The sequence below is a fragment of the Amblyomma maculatum genome, chromosome 10, assembly GCF_055883805.1.
Source record: "Amblyomma maculatum isolate TAMU_Amacu chromosome 10, ASM5588380v1, whole genome shotgun sequence".
Lineage (NCBI taxonomy): Eukaryota > Metazoa > Arthropoda > Arachnida > Ixodida > Ixodidae > Amblyomma > Amblyomma maculatum.
In genome coordinates this window covers 110,573,799-110,593,408 of record NC_139353.1, presented here as the reverse complement: position 1 = coordinate 110,593,408, position 19,610 = coordinate 110,573,799, and the positions used below count along the sequence as shown (strand labels likewise).

At 46.0% G+C, this 19,610-nt stretch overlaps 1 long non-coding RNA gene across 1 annotated transcript; it reads right to left on the bottom strand.

Annotated features, from left to right (window-relative positions):
• Positions 1-955: 955 nt before the first annotated feature.
• Positions 956-10,809, bottom strand: LOC146177231 (uncharacterized). The gene is made up of 3 exons (XR_014701011.1): positions 10,651-10,809; positions 9,831-9,938; positions 956-1,160 (listed from the first exon to the last, which is right to left on the bottom strand). It is a non-coding gene; the product is annotated as an uncharacterized LOC146177231 (long non-coding RNA).
• Positions 10,810-19,610: the final 8,801 nt, after the last annotated feature.

Below are 19,610 nucleotides of genomic sequence, written 5' to 3'. Positions count from 1 at the left end.
GTTTGCGCTTTTATCACACATGCCAATTTGTAAGTTTACCAATTATCACATGATGTGAATGAACTCGCAACTCACACATCTGACTTGGGATTCTGAAAGGCAATGAGTTTTTCTCATGTCAAAGGAGCTGCTTGGGTAGGCAGCTGGACCATACCATGGTCCCCACATCACCCAGACCAATCCATCCGGTCATACCATCTGCCAGTCATCCTTGTCGCTCAAATTGCCTTTTTTGGTAAATATGGCCCTTTTAATGCAATCACATTAAATTAGGCGAGGGCTTCAACTATTGTTACATGGCAAGAATCACTGCACACGCTTTTTTTTATGCCCTTTTAGTATGCTGCCTCACCATCCCAGTAGCATAGAGGCACAGCAATAGCGTATTGAGAGGGTATCCAAGGTTAGAATCTCATTGCTACAAGCATGTCACCTCGCTATTGAACACAATTCACTTTGAAGGGCCAAGATTACAATATTTTAGTAAAGTGATTAGCACTGCCAAATGTTTGAGCATTACATGAGGTGAGAGTATGGGTGTATCCCACAGACAAGGGCATTGCAATTAAGTTGCTGCTCATCTGCAAAATACTGAATTAAACCAATCTTATGAAATTCAACAAACGCCGCCCACTTTGCCATTTTATCATCAGTCCCTGCCTGCAGTTCGAAACATCTTCATTGGGCTTACCTCTAAAAATTGTCTACGAAACATATCTGTGAACTTTTCTTACTTCACTGGTTTTGCGGATTATTTCCAGTCTCAAAAGGAATAACAAATACATGTGGTTCTATGACACATACAGTAAATACTTACCTTTCTAGGTAGGTTACAAAAGGGAAGTAATGCAGAAGGTAGGCAGTCTAAACATAAATGAGTGTGTCAATATGGTGTTTTGGCACTGGAGTGTTTATTACTCCAATCATGTGCGTTAATAATGAATGAAAAGGCACATAAGTAGGAATACTTTATTTTGACACAGAAGCTATGGCCAACGTGTGTGTGTTGCCATTACGCTCGTAAGTGAAGTGCAGACTTGTGAGTACACTGTTGAGCCAGTAGCACAGGGAGCAGTCAACTTGGGCCAGGGAATGCCATGCTTTGAAAGGTGGGCAGCTGTTGTCATCTCTCGACTAGTATCAGTCACGTGCAGGATCGGCTGTCACGGGGAGAAAAAACAAAAGAATGCAAGCTCAGAACAATAACAAAACACCCAGAGAAACTCAGAGATGTACCAAATTTAAATAAAAAGATAGCAGGACTGCAGCTAATGCAGCAGCTCATATATTCTAATAGTGGATTTGCATATGGTCACTCATCATCATCATCAGCCTGATTATACCCACTGCAGGGCGAAGGCCTCTCCCATATTTCTCCACTTAACCCGGTTCTGTGCTAGCTGCATCCACTTGACCCCTGCGAACTTCTTCATCTCATCCGCCCACCTACCTTTCTGCCGCCCCCTGCTACGCTTTCCTTCCCTTGGAATCCAGTTTGTTACCCTCAGCGACCATCGGTTATCCTCTCTTCGCACTACATGTCCTGCCCATGTCCATTTCTTCTTCTTAATTTCCACTAGAATGTCGGTAACTTGAGTTATTTCTCTGACCCACTCTGCACGCTTTCTATCTCTTAATGTTACCCCTACCATTTTTCGTTCCATAGCCCTCTGGGTTGTCCTCAACTTAAGTAGAACTCTCTTAGTTAGCCTCCACGTTTCAGCCCCATAGGTGAGTACAGGCAAGATGCAACTGTTGTATACTTTTCTCTTGAGCGATACCGGTAAGCTGCTAGTCATAATCTGCGAGTGCTTGCCAAATGCGCTCCATCCCAATCTTATTCTTCTTGTTATTTCCTTTTCATGGTACGGATCTGCGATTACTACCTGCCCTAAGTAGACATATTCGCCTACTACTTCCAGCATATGGTCACTACACCCTCAAAAAGGAAAGAAGCACAAATGCTGAATTCATGACTCGTCAAAGGAACCAGACAAGCAGAAAAGTGTGCACCCTGTAGCATAGCCCAAGAATGAGAAAAGCCAAAACAGCGAAAAGGTTACCCTAAGTAAGGCCAGTACTAGTGCTCTCTGCATGCGTGTGACAATGTATCACTGCAGTGCACATGCACAGCAGAAATGGACACCATGGGTGGTAAAGAACTTTATCAACACTGGCCGCAGACATCAGAACAGACAGCTGATTGTACTTTGGTATAACGCAAGCGTGCGGGCTTTGGTAGGTTGTGAAGCATATAAATAAACGTTGAGACATCTTGAAAACCATGTGTGCACATTTTCATTTGCTGCTGCATCCAAGAAGTTTCGCTTGCACTGTTCATTAGACGACATGCGTTGCTCTCGGATTGTAGCGTTTGTCGACTACACAGCATGATTCCAGAATTGCGACTAACTCAGCTGTGAACATTTCATTTTTCTAAACTTGCGAAATTCTTCCTATGGGCTGTGAAAAAGAATGAGGAACTGTTCCACCGAAATGTAGTCGCTCGCCCTCTATAATGCACATGATGGCAGCTATAAGTCATTTTGTGCCAAACAGTAATTTCCATACAAGTAACAAGAAGTTCTCAAACTATGTGACAGGACCATAGCTATTTACTTTGAGGGTGGCCACAGCAAACGGGCAACAACCACAAGATGGCCAAATCCCTCACTGAACTACAGCACCACAACAGTTGCTACAATGCTAGCATCATAAAACCTCTGGCTGTCTGATATATGGTCCTCATCACAAATACACCAGTTCATGTTGTTAAGGAGGCTGTCCATGAGCATCATACTTCTCAAAGCAGCTAAAAAATATTGCAAACAGAGACCAACACTTGATTTTAAGTGCAGTAGCAGCACTACTAACATTCAGTGTGTTAATGGAGTATAGACACCCTGAAACAGATGACAAAAATTCAATTATAAATTATTTAGCAGTTGAAGATAAAAGCCAGGTGATGATCTGTACAGAGTAATGTTTTGCATGTCGTTAACAAGCAAAATGCGACCAAAATTAGGTGCATATGCTCCTGTAAGATGAAGTGCTGCACTGGCCTAGCCCAAGCAGTGCGAGTACCTCGAGTCAAAACGCTTTCAAGTGCCATCATCCATGAGATGGTTGCCCAATAGCAATCGGAATTTTCATAATGCAGCGTTCCTTATCTTCGGCTAGCATTTTTCACTCTTCCCAATGGATGCAACCCTCCCCCAAAACTCCAAATTGAAGACATCAATTCAGTCATGCAGAATTGTCAATAATGACTTGAACCACAAACCAACTTGGAGAGGTGGAAGCAGGCTCGAGCACTTTGAAGCTATAAAACGGGAGTTTTGAAGCACGTTTCTAAAGTCAAAAGATTTTATTAGCTGAATTTTTTATACCTGACATACCAAAATAACCTTTCTGATTCCTTTTTATTCAAAGATCAATACATTGCTGAAAATGCAAGACTAACAGCCAAAACATGTATAGATGTTTAAAATAACACAAATGACCTTAGCAACAATTTGGAACAAACTAGTAGAAAATGCAATGCTTGTTAGCTTGAGAAATGTGGACTATACCACTAAGATGTGCTCAAGCACCACTAGACTAGTTCGGAGTTCACATCAATAAGCAGCACATTTCCACTCTCTATCTTGTGCATATAATTTTTTTTTATCCATGCCTGTTCTGATAAAATTTCCAAGTCACTGATCAGTAATAACTTCAGTGAGGATAGACTGCACTCAAGGATAGCCCTTTCCTCCTCCAGATGCCCTACTCCATGGCTTTCTGTCAGTGGCTTCTCATGTTTTCGCTTGAGTGGCACCGGAGCTTCCTTAATTTTAACATGTTAATGATGGGCCCTCCATGCCTGCCCAACACTTGTGACATTTCTAATGATTGACACCTTCATGGTGTCACACCCATAATACTGTATGTTTTTGTCTGACGTATGTTTGACAAGCTTATTATTAACAAAGAGGTTCAATGAAATAGATCTATGACTGCCAGAAACGAGGCTCATGCTGGTCTGGCTTATGGGATTTAATGTCCCAAAGCAACACAGGCTATGAGAGGCTCATGTTCTTCTATTTAGCAGAAAAGGAAAAAATTGAGGAAAGCATATAATTAACTAATAAAAATAAAATCTGCATTGGTGATGAATGGCAATTAGAAGTGTATCTACTCTCAAATGAGAAATAACTCATTACAAACTAGGAAAACAAAACAAAAACAAGAAACATGCCACTGTTGAGGTCCGAGACCTCCACATTATGCATCCCATGCTTTACAAACTAGCTACAATAATGGCTGTGCAATCTTTTACTTTCAAGCTATTTATGTTGCATGTATCCCAACATAGACAGAGTTCATCAGTGCTAAACTAAACCACAGCAGCAGACGTGGGAATGCCCTGTAAATACAGCAATAAGGTTAACGACTGGGCGAGTTGGTAATCATTCATTTTAAACCAGCCAAAAGACGAGACACAGAAGCCAGCCTCATCTCGTTCGCTTCTATTCTCTGTCTCGTCTTTTGGCTGGTTTAAAATGAAATACAGCAAGTGCCAAGTAGAACATGATGTGAAGCGTGGTGTCTGAAGGGTTGTGTATGAACGAGCCACGCCGGCGTGGCACGCCACTGCTCGTAGTGTACCCAACCTCCGACAGGCAGTGAGACCCACGGATTCGGGCAGTACGGCCAGTGTGACTCTTTTGTCTTCCCATGATAACTCTAGACTGTTAGAAATTAGCGGAAAACGAATATATTAGTTTAGGCCGTTTACAGTCTCCAAACACACCACGAAATATGTCAGCTGTATTGCATTTCGCTTCTGCTTAAAGGGGGACATGGCTCTTAAAATTATTTTCCAATTTTTGACCAAATTTGATAAAACCTGGCATTCTGATTCAGTTTCTTGCACTGATTTCAAACATGCAACCATTTTTCCAACTGGCCAATTAGTTCAAGAGATAATGAAATTAATTGTTCATAATTTGCAGAAACAATGAAAAAATAACAGCACTACAAAAAAATTCACATGGACACTTTGCTAGGTACTAGAAAGCATAATGAATACAATGTTAGGAGCATTTCTTTTTTTTTTTTTTAACAAATATTAGCGATGTTATAGCAGTTCAAAGTTTTCAATTTTGCTCTAAATCAGACAGGAAGGCACTCACATTTGGAGCAGTGAATTTTAAACTGCTATAACATCGCTAATATTTGTTATACAAAAGTGCACGTAACATTGTATTTGTTATGCTTTCTAGTACCTAGCAAAGTGTTCACGTGAATTTTTTGTAGTGCGGTTATTTTTTCATTGTTCCCGCAAATTATGAACAATAGACCCCTTTCATAAATGTTAAGTCAGCTTCACCTCTATGCTGCATTCCCCTCTAATGGCGGAACAGCAATGTATTGAAACATTATGTTATGGACATAATTCATATCAGTTATGCATCAGAACATTTTCGCATAATTGCTCTATTACCACTACATGCATCTGTGTAGAAGCAACATGCGATTTCAGATCTATATCGCCGTTTTTCAGGCGGCCAGTGACGCCATGCTTGGGGAAAGAAGCAGCGTGGGAAAGCCAACTTAACGATTTTTGCAAGGGGTCCATTTCATTTTATCTTTTGAACTAATTGGCCAATTGGAAACATAATTATATATTTGAAATCAGTGCAAGAAACTAAATCAGAATACCAGGTTTTATCAAATTTGTTGAAAAACGTAGGAAAAACAGTTTTAAGAGCCATATCCCCTGTTAAGGATGGCGACAACGAGACAAACGCGAGAGCTGCCGCTTTCAACTATTGTGACAAGAATTCCCCACCGGAAAGGAACGCGGGGTGTTTGGCCAGACGGCGACAGCAGCCCAAGTCGGGCCATCGGGAAACAAAATAGGTTCAAGTGAATCCCGGCGTCTTCCCGCCTGGGTCAGTACCCTCAAGCCGGCCACGCGGTCATCCCCTTCGTCTGGCTGACAGCGCGCAAAGGCCCTTGCGACGCAGACGGTGTGGCCCAGACCAAGTCCTCGCTAGCCATCTACCCTACGCTTCTCCAATTCGTCTTGCCGACAGCGCGCAGTGGCGCGTTCGACATGGTTCGGCGCGGGAGTGCCCCCGACATCGACGCAGGTGTGTGCCAGACTGTGAGACGCCGGCAGTCAGTGAGCTCCTCGTGTGCTGCCCTTTACACTGCCACAGCGGCTTCCTCCTTCCCCACCAAGTCTAAACTTTCGAGGGGGGCCCCGAAAAAAAAAAAAAAAAAGAGAGAGAGAGAGAGAGAAAGTAATCGAATTTCTTGTGAGGAGGCTTTAATATTTAGACACCGCGTGCAGCAAAATATAACATTAAAATCTCGAGGAAACGCAAGGTAGCCAATTGCATGTGTATGTAGTCTTCACGCCATGCCAAAACGGCCGTTAGTCAAGCGTAGGTATCACCTCCATCAAAGAAAGAGAAAACCAATATTCTTCCCAATTTAGTGTATCTGTGAACTGGAGGCGACGGTGGCAGAAGAAAGACAAGAAGCTCAGGCGGCGTGCCCGCCCTGTGGTGTGCGAGAGGCGCTGTTATATCATAGCTATATTTATCGCACCGCCGCCAGGGCCGGCATGTGTTCTGGCTGCAATGCTCTTCGCTGATTCTGCATGTAGAAGGGCCCCCCCGCTTCCAATTTCCCCTTTCGAGAAAGATGGCGCCGTTGCGGCAGCAAGACTGTATCTGTGGCTGAGGCGTCCCGAGTGTTGAACAGCAACCTTGGAAAAGGCCAAACCTCATAAAGCGTTCAGACGTTGGCCCTTCCCAGTGGTTTGTATGAGGTTTCCAGTTCCTAGTCTCCAGTGGTATACAAAACTGATCATATGCGGAAGCACCTTATCGCAGACCAGACTGTCTGTGCTCGCTGATAGCTTAAAAAGCCTCATCCTGCGCTACTCTAATTTATTAGGCGAATGCCACGCTGCACCACACTAGAGTAACCCGCACATGGCATTTTAAGCTTTAAAACATGCAAGAGCGGTGTCTGACTGCTGCTCTTCAGTCACAGAGGGGAGTAATTTCATATATTCGTTTGAATCGTTCAATGTGGCCCGCGCACATCTAATTGCTTACAACATTAATTGACTCATTTAAACATTGCTCATTCAAGATTTATCTTATTTCAACGTCAAGGAGATTTCTAAACTCTATCAAGCCTTTGCGGCTATTTCTGTTATGAGACGTTCCAATCAACAGCTAAAAATGAAAACCATACCTACGTTTGGTTTTGAATTTTCTCACAACGAAAAAAAAAAAAAGTGTACATGACATGAAAAAAACAAGAGAGCTATGTCTGGAGTAATGGTCCCCAACCGGCTCAAGGTATGAGGATGCTGTAGCACAGGCGTTCGGATCACTTCGGCCACATGGGGTTCTTCAATGAAACTGTCATCTATAAGCATATGCCTGCCATGCTTTCAGCTCCGACCGAAATGCTGTCTCCCAATTAGGATCAGACTAGGGTATCCCAGCTCAGTACTCGAGAGCTTTAATGACTAAGCCACCGCGGTGCCGTAATAAGTAAATAAATAAGCTATGAAGACTAAACCTTTTTCTCGGAGCGTACCAGTTATTTCATCCGTTTCGTTGCTGCGCCGCCGCGGATTTTTACTCTGACAAAGTGACTATAAATCGGACATCGGCTCTCTGTGTACAAGCCCGAATCCGGCTCGGGCCCGCACGTTTAAGTCCACCCCGGGTCCAGTAAAAATGTTCACGAGTCGGCCCAGACGACCCGTGGGCTGAGCCGCACCCGGCTTTTGGGCCGGCCCATGCCCACGCAGTATCGTGTGAAGCACGTGCTACCTTCACCCGACACTTCTACACAAGGTTTGACGATCTTCTATTTTTTCGGTTCCTGGGGCTGCCTTTCAGTGGGTCGCTTTCTACTTTTCGAAGTCTGAAAGGTAGGCAAGGCCGGCAGAAAATATCGTGGGGACCGCTTCCTTTGCTAGCAACGAGCAATGCTTTGTAGCACATGCCCATTTAACTCTGTCATCCATGTTTTGGACACAAACCTGGGCTTCAAATGCCCCTCACAAAGAGTGACTGTATAGCTCGGTCCTATCTTGGTATGCCGGCCGCCATAGCTGAAGCTGTTCGACATCTTTTCGCACCGAAAAAAGCTGACATTTTTCATTGCAGAATACGTAGCCTGTATCGCAGTGGAGAACAATGCACGTTTTTTCCACATTACATTACAACTTAGAATATACCATGATCGAAGAAAGGCGTGGAGCGGGGGCGTCAGCGAAAGTTGAGAACTGACTGCAATTCCTTGCGGCAACCAGCGAACCCGCGGCCACCAACAGTCAACGCAGTCTCTCGGCAGCCTACAGAAATCAGCGCATCGGTATCGCCACTTACTGCTTGGTGTGGAGCAGCCCGCTCACGCACTTCTATTCTAACACCATGATGCGGAGGTTGTGTTTCCGGGCCGACCAGTGGCATATGGTAGTTTTTTGCTTGACAATTACCTCAGACAAACTCATTATGAAATCCATTGATAGCCAAGCCATTATGGGCATAGAGCAGCGGTCTCAAACTCATATTGCTACGTGGGCCGCATTGACAAAGCCTTTTCTGTCATGACCCAGGAGCCAGAAAACAAAACAACAGGAAACAAAGTACAATAAATAATGATAAAATGAACAAAAATAAGCAAAACTTTTTTTTTCCAGACCAAGCCCTTCCATTATTGCAAAAGAAAAGCAACGTGTGCTCCTTTCCGCTTGAATGCCGGACAAAAGCAGTTTCAGGATCACTCGGAGAGAGGTACTGAAATGACATACCTGTTAATAAATACCACACTTATAATTCTCAGCAAGAAAAAAAAAAACGCACACTTGGAAATAAAAGAAAAGGCAGGATGTCTGGCTCCTTGCTTTTGAAGGCATAGTGATGTCAAATGAAAGTTCATGCAGATTAAGTGGTCAACGCCTTATCAAAAAAGAATGTGTACTAACTGGGTACTAAGTCTGAGCTTATTTTAGTTCGAAATCAGGGCTGGTGGTAATGCTTTCAAAACGTCGGCTAAAAATTGAGCTGGGCAGACTGCATCACGCAGCTTCGCTGGCCGTGCTCTAAGACCCCTGGCATAAAAGGATCATCTCTGATGAGTGGAAAGAGACTGCCCAGCGCTGCTGCGCCAGAAGATGCAGGAGATGACAAAGCAAGTGAGTGCGAGGGCATGCTCACAATTCTTGCTGCTACAGTGAGCCTCATTTGCTAGGCTGCTTTGATTAATGTGAAGCAACCCTGCCACAATCGGCTGGTAGGCATATCAGTGCCCGGAGAAGCTGTCACTGTTTTTAGCTGCTCAACGGCCCTGATAGTAACCAAATAAATAAATAAATAAAGTTCTTGCAGCAACTTTGTCACACGCACAAAAAAGCGACACAACCAATCTGTGTAGAATACCATTCGTTAAAGAAGGCAGCTTTGCTAGTTTCTCACAGCGAATTGAGAAGACAATATAGCGTGGTTTGATCTTCCATCTCGTGCAAACATTTGTTTGTTTTTGGAGCTAGTCTGGTTTTCTTAGTCTGAATCAACTGGTACATTGCACACTGTTTGCGATGCATTAATTGCAGCCGAGAAAGAAAGGCTGCGAACTACAAGCTGGACACCGCAACTGCAGCAAGCTGCAGGGATGCTTGCTTATTTGAATCCTTCATGCACTCTATGCAAACTGGTGACCTGTGCCATGTTCCCTATGTAAAAATTAAAACAAATGACCAGTCCCGGTGGCACAGCAATTGTTTTGAAATTAAGTACAGGGCTCACCTTGTGGCGTTGGAGCATATGCTGCCTCCGCCTTTCATAGTCCCATTTGTTCAGCCTCAGCAACCAGCAAGCCCATGCTAGACTCCAAAACACATATCAGGAAGGTCCCTGCGTACAAATATTAGACGTCAGCTAAGCGATGTTTACACACACAAAAGAAATTAAGACAAGTACAAGGCGAAATCGCTTACCTCACCGTAATTAGAAACTGGCCCTGCATACACTTGACAGTGCGCAGTCATAAAATGAGGTATGAAATCATTATTCTACACCGCGTCATTACAATGCGGGTCACACAAAGGGTCACGTCGCACAAATGGTTAGTACGTCGTGGTGCACCGAAACAAAAGCTTCCCACACAGGCCTGTGTGATCCTCGCCTTTCCTGCTTCTACGCGTTGTTTTGTCATGTCCTAGTATCTCCTTAAGTCCCTCCATCAGCTCAAAGACGTTACAATCAATAAATATTCATCCAGACCGCTGAGGAAAGCTCACCCAAGTTTCCCGCCCTTTTTAGGCGCACGCAAGACTGGTAGTCAGGCGTGTTTTACATGACTGAGACTTTCGTGCGGTTGGCCTAATAAACGGTATTTAACCGCATGTTCCTTGGTGTAGAACTACGTTGAGCTTTCGATTGAAACTTTCTATAATACACCTTTGGGCCGTTCGGGCCCACTGCCGGCCAAGCAGGCTCAATGGTCGTCAACAGAACATTTGGGCGCAGGGAAGTTGAAAACTAAATGTAGAGTTCCAGACAGCGGGCAATGACTCAATACATGCATACTGAAATATCTAAAAAATAGAAAAAATTGCTTACGTACCGTACAACACGAGAGCGCACGGCTGGCACGGCGACGCAGCTCCCACGGCTCCGACGACCAGCCATTCTGCTACTAAAAACAACCACCTACCCACAAAACAATAGCCGGACGTGACGTTTTTCTTAAACCGGATAAGACGTCATGGGTTGCAGCAAGCATTTTGCTCCTGCAACCCGGTTGCAGGAAGCATTTCGCTACTGCAACCGGGTCGCAGCAGACGGCGCCGTTACCCAAACCGAAAAAAGCCAAGACAAGCCTCAACGTTTGCAAGCCAAAATAAAGCCGTTTGTGGCGAAAGAAACGCAAGACAAACGACACGTGCTTCTCACGTTACGAGAGCGGCGTAAGTGCGTCTTTGTTATGTTTTTCAATCTTATCCAATGACAGCATCATTCGGTGTCAGGATAGCGTTACTTAAACTGATAAAAAGTTAGACCGGGTTGGTATGCTCAGGTTGCTACTTGTTCTTTTCAGTTATTCACTGGCGCCTCTGTCAAGTTCACGCAAGCGGGTAGGCCTCGACTATACCGCATTTGGGGTGTGTGTGTGTTCAGTTTTTGTCGCTTCGGTTGCGAGGGTAAAATGTGCTCATCGGAACACAATGTCATATTAAATGAGTTATTCTATAGTGCACTTTAGTTGATCCAAATAGAGATCCACCTCGCGATATGTGCGGTGCCAATTGCATGCCTTTGTTTGTACTGGGGCAGGGAGTGTGCCGCTAAGTCCCGACTGATGGTTCATATCAGTCAGTTTGGTTTGGTAAAACTTTATTTCCCACAGTAGGGGTCCTGGAGGACACTCGGCTAGGCGCCAGGTGTAGAGGGCAGCTCCCACGTCGGCACAGAGAGCCCGAAGCTCTCCGCCGCCGCGCGGGCCTCCTGACAGCCCGAAGCTGATCATGTAGGGAAGCACTTTTTAAAACTTTGTCCCAACGTTCCTTGTTCTTGGCGTAGGCGTCGCTCGATGCACAACCACACAGCGTATGGTTTAAGTCTACACGATCACTGCACCGTTCACACACATGTTGTCCGTCGTAGTCTGGGTCGATGTGCTTCATGCGCCAGGGGTTTGGGTATGATTTCGTTTGGAGCAAGCGTAACGTGACTGATTGGCTGCGGGTTAATTTCTTATCCGGGAGGGGAAATGCTCGTCTGCCTAGATAAAAGTGCTTACTGAGCTCGTTGTACGTGAATAATTGATCTCTGTACTCGATATGTGGAGTAGCAGGGGAAACCGGAGGGACGCGGTCGATGAGTCCTCGCGCCGCCTCGTGTGCGATCTCATTGAGATTCCGCAGGCCGCCCCCTAAGCTGCCCATGTGTGCCGGGAACCATACGATGGAGTGAAGTTACTTCCGCCTAAGATCCGTAGCGTCGTCTTGTCTATCCCGCCCTTGGCGAAAGCTCGAGTGGCTGCTCTAGAGTCGCTGTATACAGTTGTGAAGTCCGAGTCTTTTAGAGCTAGTGCTATCGCTGCTTGTTCAGCTACCTCTGGCTTCTTGGTGTAAAGTGTGAGTGAGTTGCGCGTACGCCCGTGTCCGTCGACTACTGCTACCGAGTAGGCATGCTTTCCCGGTATGTTACGCTGCATCCACGAAAGCTGTCTGGTCGGGGAACTGTGCCGCGTCCGCAGCGAGGGCTTTGGCGCGGGCGAGCCTTCTTCCTTGATTGTGGATCGGGGGAACGTTTCTTGGGAAGGGGGACACTTTGATTGCTTCTCGCACGACTTTAGGTAACTGCAGGACGTTGTCCTTTTCTACTATGGTGTTCAGGCCGAGTTTAACGAGAATCTCTCTGCCCGCTTTGGTGCTTGATAGGCGTGCAATCTGTGCCGTGTGCTGTGCCTCGATGATTTCGGCAAGGGTATTGTGCACTCTTAGCTGTAAGAGTAGTTCAGTGGAGGCATTATCGGGGAGCCCCAACGCTGTCTTGAAAGCTCGGCGTATGTGTACTTCAAGCCTTCTCTGATGTTCCTTTTTCCAGTTGAGCATTGAAGCCACGTATGTGATGTGACAGAGTACAAAAGCATGGACCATTTGAATAGCGTTGTCCTCGCTCAGTCCCCTGTGCCTATTCATGATGCGCCGAAACATCCGGATCGCGTTTGCAATCTTGATCGTTATGCTGTCAAGCATCGCCCAGTTGGACCTGTTGCTTTGGATGATTAATCCTAGAATTCGTGTTTTATCGACCGTGGGTATGCGATTTCCATCCCTGTTCGTGTATCTCTATGCATGGTGTGTGGTGTCGGCGCCAGTCGTTGGACGGGCGCCCTGGTCTTGAGGGGTGGTAGATGAGCAGCTCGGATTTTCTAGAAGAGCAGCGAAGTCCCATTGGGGCAAGATGGGCCTCAGTAACCGTGATGGCTTCTTGCATGCGCGCTTCCAATTCCGCATCGCTGCCACCGGTGCTCCAGATGGTAACATCGTCTGCGTATATGGTGTGCTCCATATCAGCAATTTCACCCAATGCGCGAGAAAGCTTTGACATCGCCAAGTTAAATAAGAATGGTGAAAGTACTGAGCCTTGTGGTGTTCCCTTATCGCTCAGATTAAAGCTCTCCGAGACGTGTTCGCCTATCTGGATAGTGGCCGTTCGATCCTGCAGAAACGCCTTGACGTAGTGGTAGAAGCGTGTTCCAAGATTGTGGTCAGATATGGCTTTGAGAATGGCTTGATGTTGGATTTTGTCAAAAGCTTGCTCCATGTCGAGTCCCAGTAGCGCCTTGGTGTCTCGTGTGGGGCGATCCAACAGACTTTTCTTGATGCGTAGCATAGCGTCTTGCGTTGAGAGACCTGGCCTGAAGCCAATCATATTGTAAGGGAAGTACTCCTTTTCTTCTACGTATTCCGATAGTCTATACAGGATGACGTGTTCGGCTAGCTTTCCTAGGCAGGACGTCAGTGAGATCGGCCTTAGGTTGGGTAGGCCGAGCGGCTTGCCCGGTTTTGGGATGAGGATCGTATTGGCATGCTTCCACTCTGCAGGTAGTTTGCCAGTTTTCCAGACTTCATTGATTTGTTGCGTTAGGAACGTGACCGAGTCGTCCTCTAAGTTTCGGAGAGCCCGATTTGTGATACCATCGGGGCCGGCTGCAGAGTTACTGTTGAGTTCGTGAATTGCGAAGCGTACTTCGCTTTCTGGGAAGTCCGTATCTAGCTCTGAGTTTGGGGCACCACTTTTCCTTTGTAAGGTACTGGGTAGCCCCGATTTAAGCGGTAAGTACCGTTTGGCAAGGTCATCCAGAAGGGCTTCGGCGGTACTGATTTGCTTCTCGCGATGTACTAATTTGCTTAGCCTGATCCGTTGCATAGTTTTGGACTTTGTTCCGTGTTCGTCGAAGAGGTGTTTTATGAGTCCCCACCCACTTCCTCTGCGTATTTGCCCATTGAGGGAGTTACAGACTTCATCCCATTGTTGTCGGGAGAGAACCATGCAGTATTGTTCAATGGTCTTGTTGAGTTCGGCTAGTTTCCTTCGTAGTCTTCTGTTAAGACGCTGACACTTCCACCTGGCTAGAATGGAATGTTTGGCTTCGAGAAGATTCGCTAGCCGACTGTCCATCCTCTCTACCTTAACGTCCGTGGTAATTGTCCGTTCCGAGGCTGCGATGTCTGCTTTGAGCGGCTCGGTCCAGCTCGTTATCGTGTGCTTTGTGGTTGCTCCTGATGAGTTGGATGGCTGCGCCCGTATTACACGAAATTTGTCCCAATCGATAAGTTTGTATTCCCTTTGCCTCTTTCCCGGTATCTCTGCATCAATTCGGAGAATATAGTGGTCACTCCCAAGGTCTATTCCCGAGTTGTGCCAGACACATTTTTCTAGGCCCCGGACAAAAGTAAGGTCCGGTGTGGTGTCTCGACATGTGGAAGTGCCACATCTGGTTGGGGTCTCCGGGTCTGTGATCAGCGTGAAGTCGAGATCGGAGGCTGTCGTGAGAAGACGATTTTCCTTGCTAGAGGGATACGCGTAGCCCCAAGCCTGGTGTGGGGCGTTAAAATCTCCAGTCAGTCAGAGCAACTTTATAGGGAACCCAAGCTCAAGTTTCGCCGCGCGACGGCAGCGCCGCATTCCTGGCGTGGTGGCGAAATGTGAAACGATAAGGCTTCGCCGGAGCAGACACTCCGCTAGATTCCTGTGCACGCGCGGGGATCGCGTTGCGCCTGGCGGTTATTTGGCGATACAAAAACGCTTCCGCTGATGCGGAACGGATGTACTAAGTAGCATTGTGCCATCGGAAGCCACAATAGTAGGCTAAGCACCAAAATTCGAGGCTCACATGTGAAACTTTGCAGATTCCTTTGGAAGCGTGTCTGCAAGACCTGTTTTCCAACCCCATGACAGCCTTCTGAGAAGTCTCGCGTTCTTTGTGGAAACGAAAAGAGCCAATTTCCCCTTTCTTCGTAAACTCAGAAATGCTGACAGTTGACAAAGACGGCTTGGAGAGCCATCAAAAAAGTACAGTGGTTAAACACCGTGTATAAAAAGTGAAGGGGATGGAAGATTATCCTGCTCGTCGCTCCCGGCGTGTCTAGTTTTGCCGATTTTTTGTGCTCTCTCCCTGCTTTGTGAATGCTCTGAAAGCAACCAAATCAACAGATGTGACGTCCGCAATCGAGACTGATGTGTGAATGTGCCTTAAGTGTGTCCACAGCTGCCTTTTCATTTTTAGATTGACCAAGAAAATATCTAGGAACGAGGCCCTTTTTTTTTTCCGGGGTGGGGGCGGCGTTGGAAAACATGCCTTGCTGAGACGCTTTTACAGATTTTCGCAAATTGGCCAATAAGTGAACCAATTATTATTATTAACGAATATATGTCGGAAGTGCAGTACAAAAGTGATCCTAGCTATGGCTCGACTAACACTACTCGTACGGAGCACCCCATTCGCGCGTCACAGGGTTCGTGAGTGCAAACCAAATATCATAAATGAAGCGCAACCATTTATTAAGCACCGAAATAAAACACTGTGTAGGACAAGCTTGGATTTCACCTGCCTTCCGAGCCAGTGAGCCGGTTATGTCGCGTGCAGCGCATGGAGCACGCATGTGCTAATGAGATTTGCTAGCGTTCTTGTCTTTGAAGAAACACCTCCTTCGGACTACATACTTATTATTCTACTGCGAAATTTTCTTTGGTAACGTCGTAATAATAAAAAAACAAATCCGTATATAGATCGCATGCTACAGGCCAAAACGATGGTCAACGAGCGGGCCACTTTATTCCACAGTACTGATGATACTTTAACAGTTTTTAAAGATATTATGTACGAAAATATAATTACATAGCGAACTTACCTCGAGATGCATTCCTACTATTTTGCTAACGTGGGACGCATTCACAATCAATATTTACTTATCCCCGTCTGTCGTCTGCTCTACAGTGCAGACGTGAATAAAGTTTCCCGCTTATAATAAAGTATCCTTCATAGAAATACGCGTCAGGTTGCCTAGTCAAACGGAATGCAGGTGGCATGTCGCGGTGCGCCTGCGGGGGCGCGTCAAGGCGCGTGCTCGTGCGAGAGAAAGCGCACGGCGCACGCCGTGAAGGCAGCGAGCGAGCCTGCGGCGTCCAGCGAGTGCCCGCGCGACAAAGCAGCGCGTGCCGCCGCGTTTATCCCCAGTTTCTATTTTTCTGTCAGAGATGGCGCTCCCTGTCAGGAGCAGCAGCGCCGCTCGACGGTGCTTTGGAAGCCTATTTCGGAGTTTCATTAAAGCCTCGGAAGGCCTATCGCGTGTTCTGCTGTAGCCCACTGACTAGGAGGCTCCGCTATATTCAGCGAAGTGTTCCTGGCTGGGTTGTCTGAGGAATGTTTCATGCTAAATAATAATGCTGGGTGGTGGTGGTGAAAACTTTTTTTCCGTAAAGAAAAATAAAAAGAAAACTTCGTTGGCTTCGTGATGTGGCCGTCAGACCGTGTCTTTCGGTGTTTGCGGTCTGGTGGGGCAGTTTGGTCGTAGCTGAAGGGGAGGGAGGGTGGGGGATATATATATATAGTTATGCGATGAGGAAGACGAAGTGTTTTCTTCTCTTGCCTCGCGGAAGGGACAAGGTGAAGTGGGACTGGTTCCGTGTTGCTGCTTGCTGCTATGCCACTTGAGGCTGTTGTAAATACATCGAGTTTCCACATAACAATATAGTTTTGGTTTGACGGTAGATCTGCATTGTCGCCGTTGCTGGGCCGGGGACTTGACTAGGCGTATTGTCTTGCTCATAGACCGTGGTATGGCAGGCAGAGGTCGATAAAGAAATCCGCCCTGCACCGCTATTGTATCACGGGTGGTAAAGAAAATTACTTAACACTGAAAGCGTAGTAAAAAAAAAAGAGGGGGGGGGGGGGGCGCAAAAGGCATGCAAGAGGGATTGCCATCTGCAGCTTGTCGGAGTTGTGTGAAAGGCCAAACTGAGTGCCTTGAATCGGCTGCAAGGCTAAAAGATAACAGATGGTAAACATTCTGTTTTGCAGCAGATGTCATTTAGTTTTCCCTGTGAAATTGTTCAGAAAGTCCCACATTTCCAACGCCCCCCCTTCCCCACATTTTCTTCACTTCCTTGTAAAGAGAAAGTCTGTTCTATTAGGCTGTACTTGCAGCATGTTACTGTTCTGCAGTTTTCAAGTGTAGCTTGACACAGGTTGCTTCCACCAAAAGAATGGTCGAATGTGGCTTGTCTGTTTGCTAGCCATGGTATTGCTAACAAATTGAAGCCACCAGTGGGGTGCCAACATCTTAGCTGTTTTTTAATTTTCGAGTAGCACATCACAATGAACTGTTGCTATGAACAAGCCTCGGTGCATGTGCGCCTTTTGGCAGTGGGTGCAAAAGACATAAAAACTGAGTTGACATGCATCATGTCACATGAACGTGCCTGCTTTTTAAACATGTCATGAACTATGCGTGTCATCTTGCGGGTAATCTTGCTGGCATGAAGAGGAGCTCACCGTGTGTGCATTGTGCCAACATTGTCAGCTTTTCTTATTAGGACATTCAGTCATGTATGTTCCCTTCTATGGTACAGGTTTTCAGCTTCACTGCTTAAGGAACCAGAAGTAGTTTTTACATATCAGTATCTAAATTGACTCCAAGCGCAATAAGAGTGTAAAGTCAACACTGCTATTTTTATTGTGTGACTTAAGCTCCTGCCTCTTTTTGTAGTGTTGTGGCAATGCAAAGTTCTCTCATTTTTTTATTCTCAGAAGGCATACATAGTGTATAGAGTTAATGATTAATGATTATATCATGCTGTTGAGGATAGTCAAAAATAGTTTCTACATTTTCACAGGAATAGTACTTGCTTCCCACACTGCGGTGGCTCAGGGGTTAAGGTGCTTGAATACTCAGCCGAGGGCCCGGGTTCATTCTCGATTGCGATGGCCGATAAACATGTAACGCAAGGCTGTACGCAATGTCAGGGTACGCCAAAGAACTCCAGGTGCTAAAAATGATTTTGGAGCCATTCACAACGGTGGGCCTTCCAGCCCGAGTCACTTTGGGATGTTAAATCCCATAAGCCAAACCATTATTTAGTTTTTACGTCTGTATCCTGTTGCTTAGTTTCCGGCTGCTTTATTGTAAGGCTGTTGAAATGCACAATTTAGTTTACAGTGTGAAGACGTGCCCCTGCATCATGCCAGCTGACGGCAGGCGGCCGTGTGCTACTCCTTATCTAGAGGCAAGTTGATTTTGTTCATTTACTTTGATGGAATTGCTGAGATCATGGAAAGCACTCTCTCCGGTGCACGCTTGAAAAAGTCCGTAAATTTCTGGAATGCTACAGTGTAACAAAGTGGTACAGTGTGCACAGAAATAGGGGAAATGGAAAGTGATAGCAGCATGTCCCTTTTCAACGGCATTTCCTTACTGCATGCCTCACTGCTTTAAATGTCTGCCTTGTGTGAAGTCGAAGTGGTATTGGATTTGCCGTGTGTGTAACAGGTTGCAGCAGTTTAGCGCAAATTAGTCGAAATGGTACAGCTAAACATAATCCGAGATGAATAAAAATTCTTGAGCCATTTAAGTGCGGTAAGGCCCTTTGGGTTGATTCTGCTGTATTACTTGATAGAACCAACCGATCACATAGTGCTGCTCTCGTGATGAATTCGAGGTAAGCAGCTTCACTCGGTAGCGATGGCATGCAGTCGTGGTGGCAGATGGCGTGCGCCACGCGTATTCATTCATTCATAATTTCGTTATCTACTCTTGCCATACAAAATATCAAAACACTGACTGAACCCATAGCCAGAGGCTAGTGGGGTTCAGAAACAAAATACATGATAGCAATGTCACAGTACTTGTGTAAAAGAAAAAGCGCAAAATCACGGTGAAAGACGCTCCTGGAGACTGGGTTGAAGGCAATGACGTTGCACCTCTACGTTACCATGGAGACGGCAGGAACTCTAGACAAGGAGAACTAAGATATGTCTCCCACTTACCGGGCGTGGCGTAGTCAGCTAGGGTGCCTGTCTGGTGATCGGAGGGGTAGGACTTGCCTTCCGGTAAAGGGCGACTTTTCTTTTCTTAAAGGGTAAACAGAATGTCACTCGTTGGTGGGTTATGACATAGAGTAATCCCTTGTTATAACGAAATCAGCGGACAGCGGAAAAATTCGTTATAAGCGGTAATTCGACATAAGCGACCTCTCGACAAAAGCTAGAACAGTCTAATTTAATTACGCCAGAACTACAAGCAAGTCAAAATACAATATTAGGCCACAAAAGCACACGCGAGGGAGTGCTAACGAAGCACTACGAATAACACATAATGACATGGCCTGCAGCACGGATCCAAATACATGCGCTGTCGGTACCGAAGTGAGAGCGGCAGGCGAAACAAAAGGCAGAAGCTTCAAAATGTGGTCATGTCTTCAGGCCATCTCGCTGTCCTTGTCAGAGCACGCTGGTAATGATGACGGTTGCAACGGTGGGCTTCACGTATGGACACGGAAGACGACTGGAGTTCC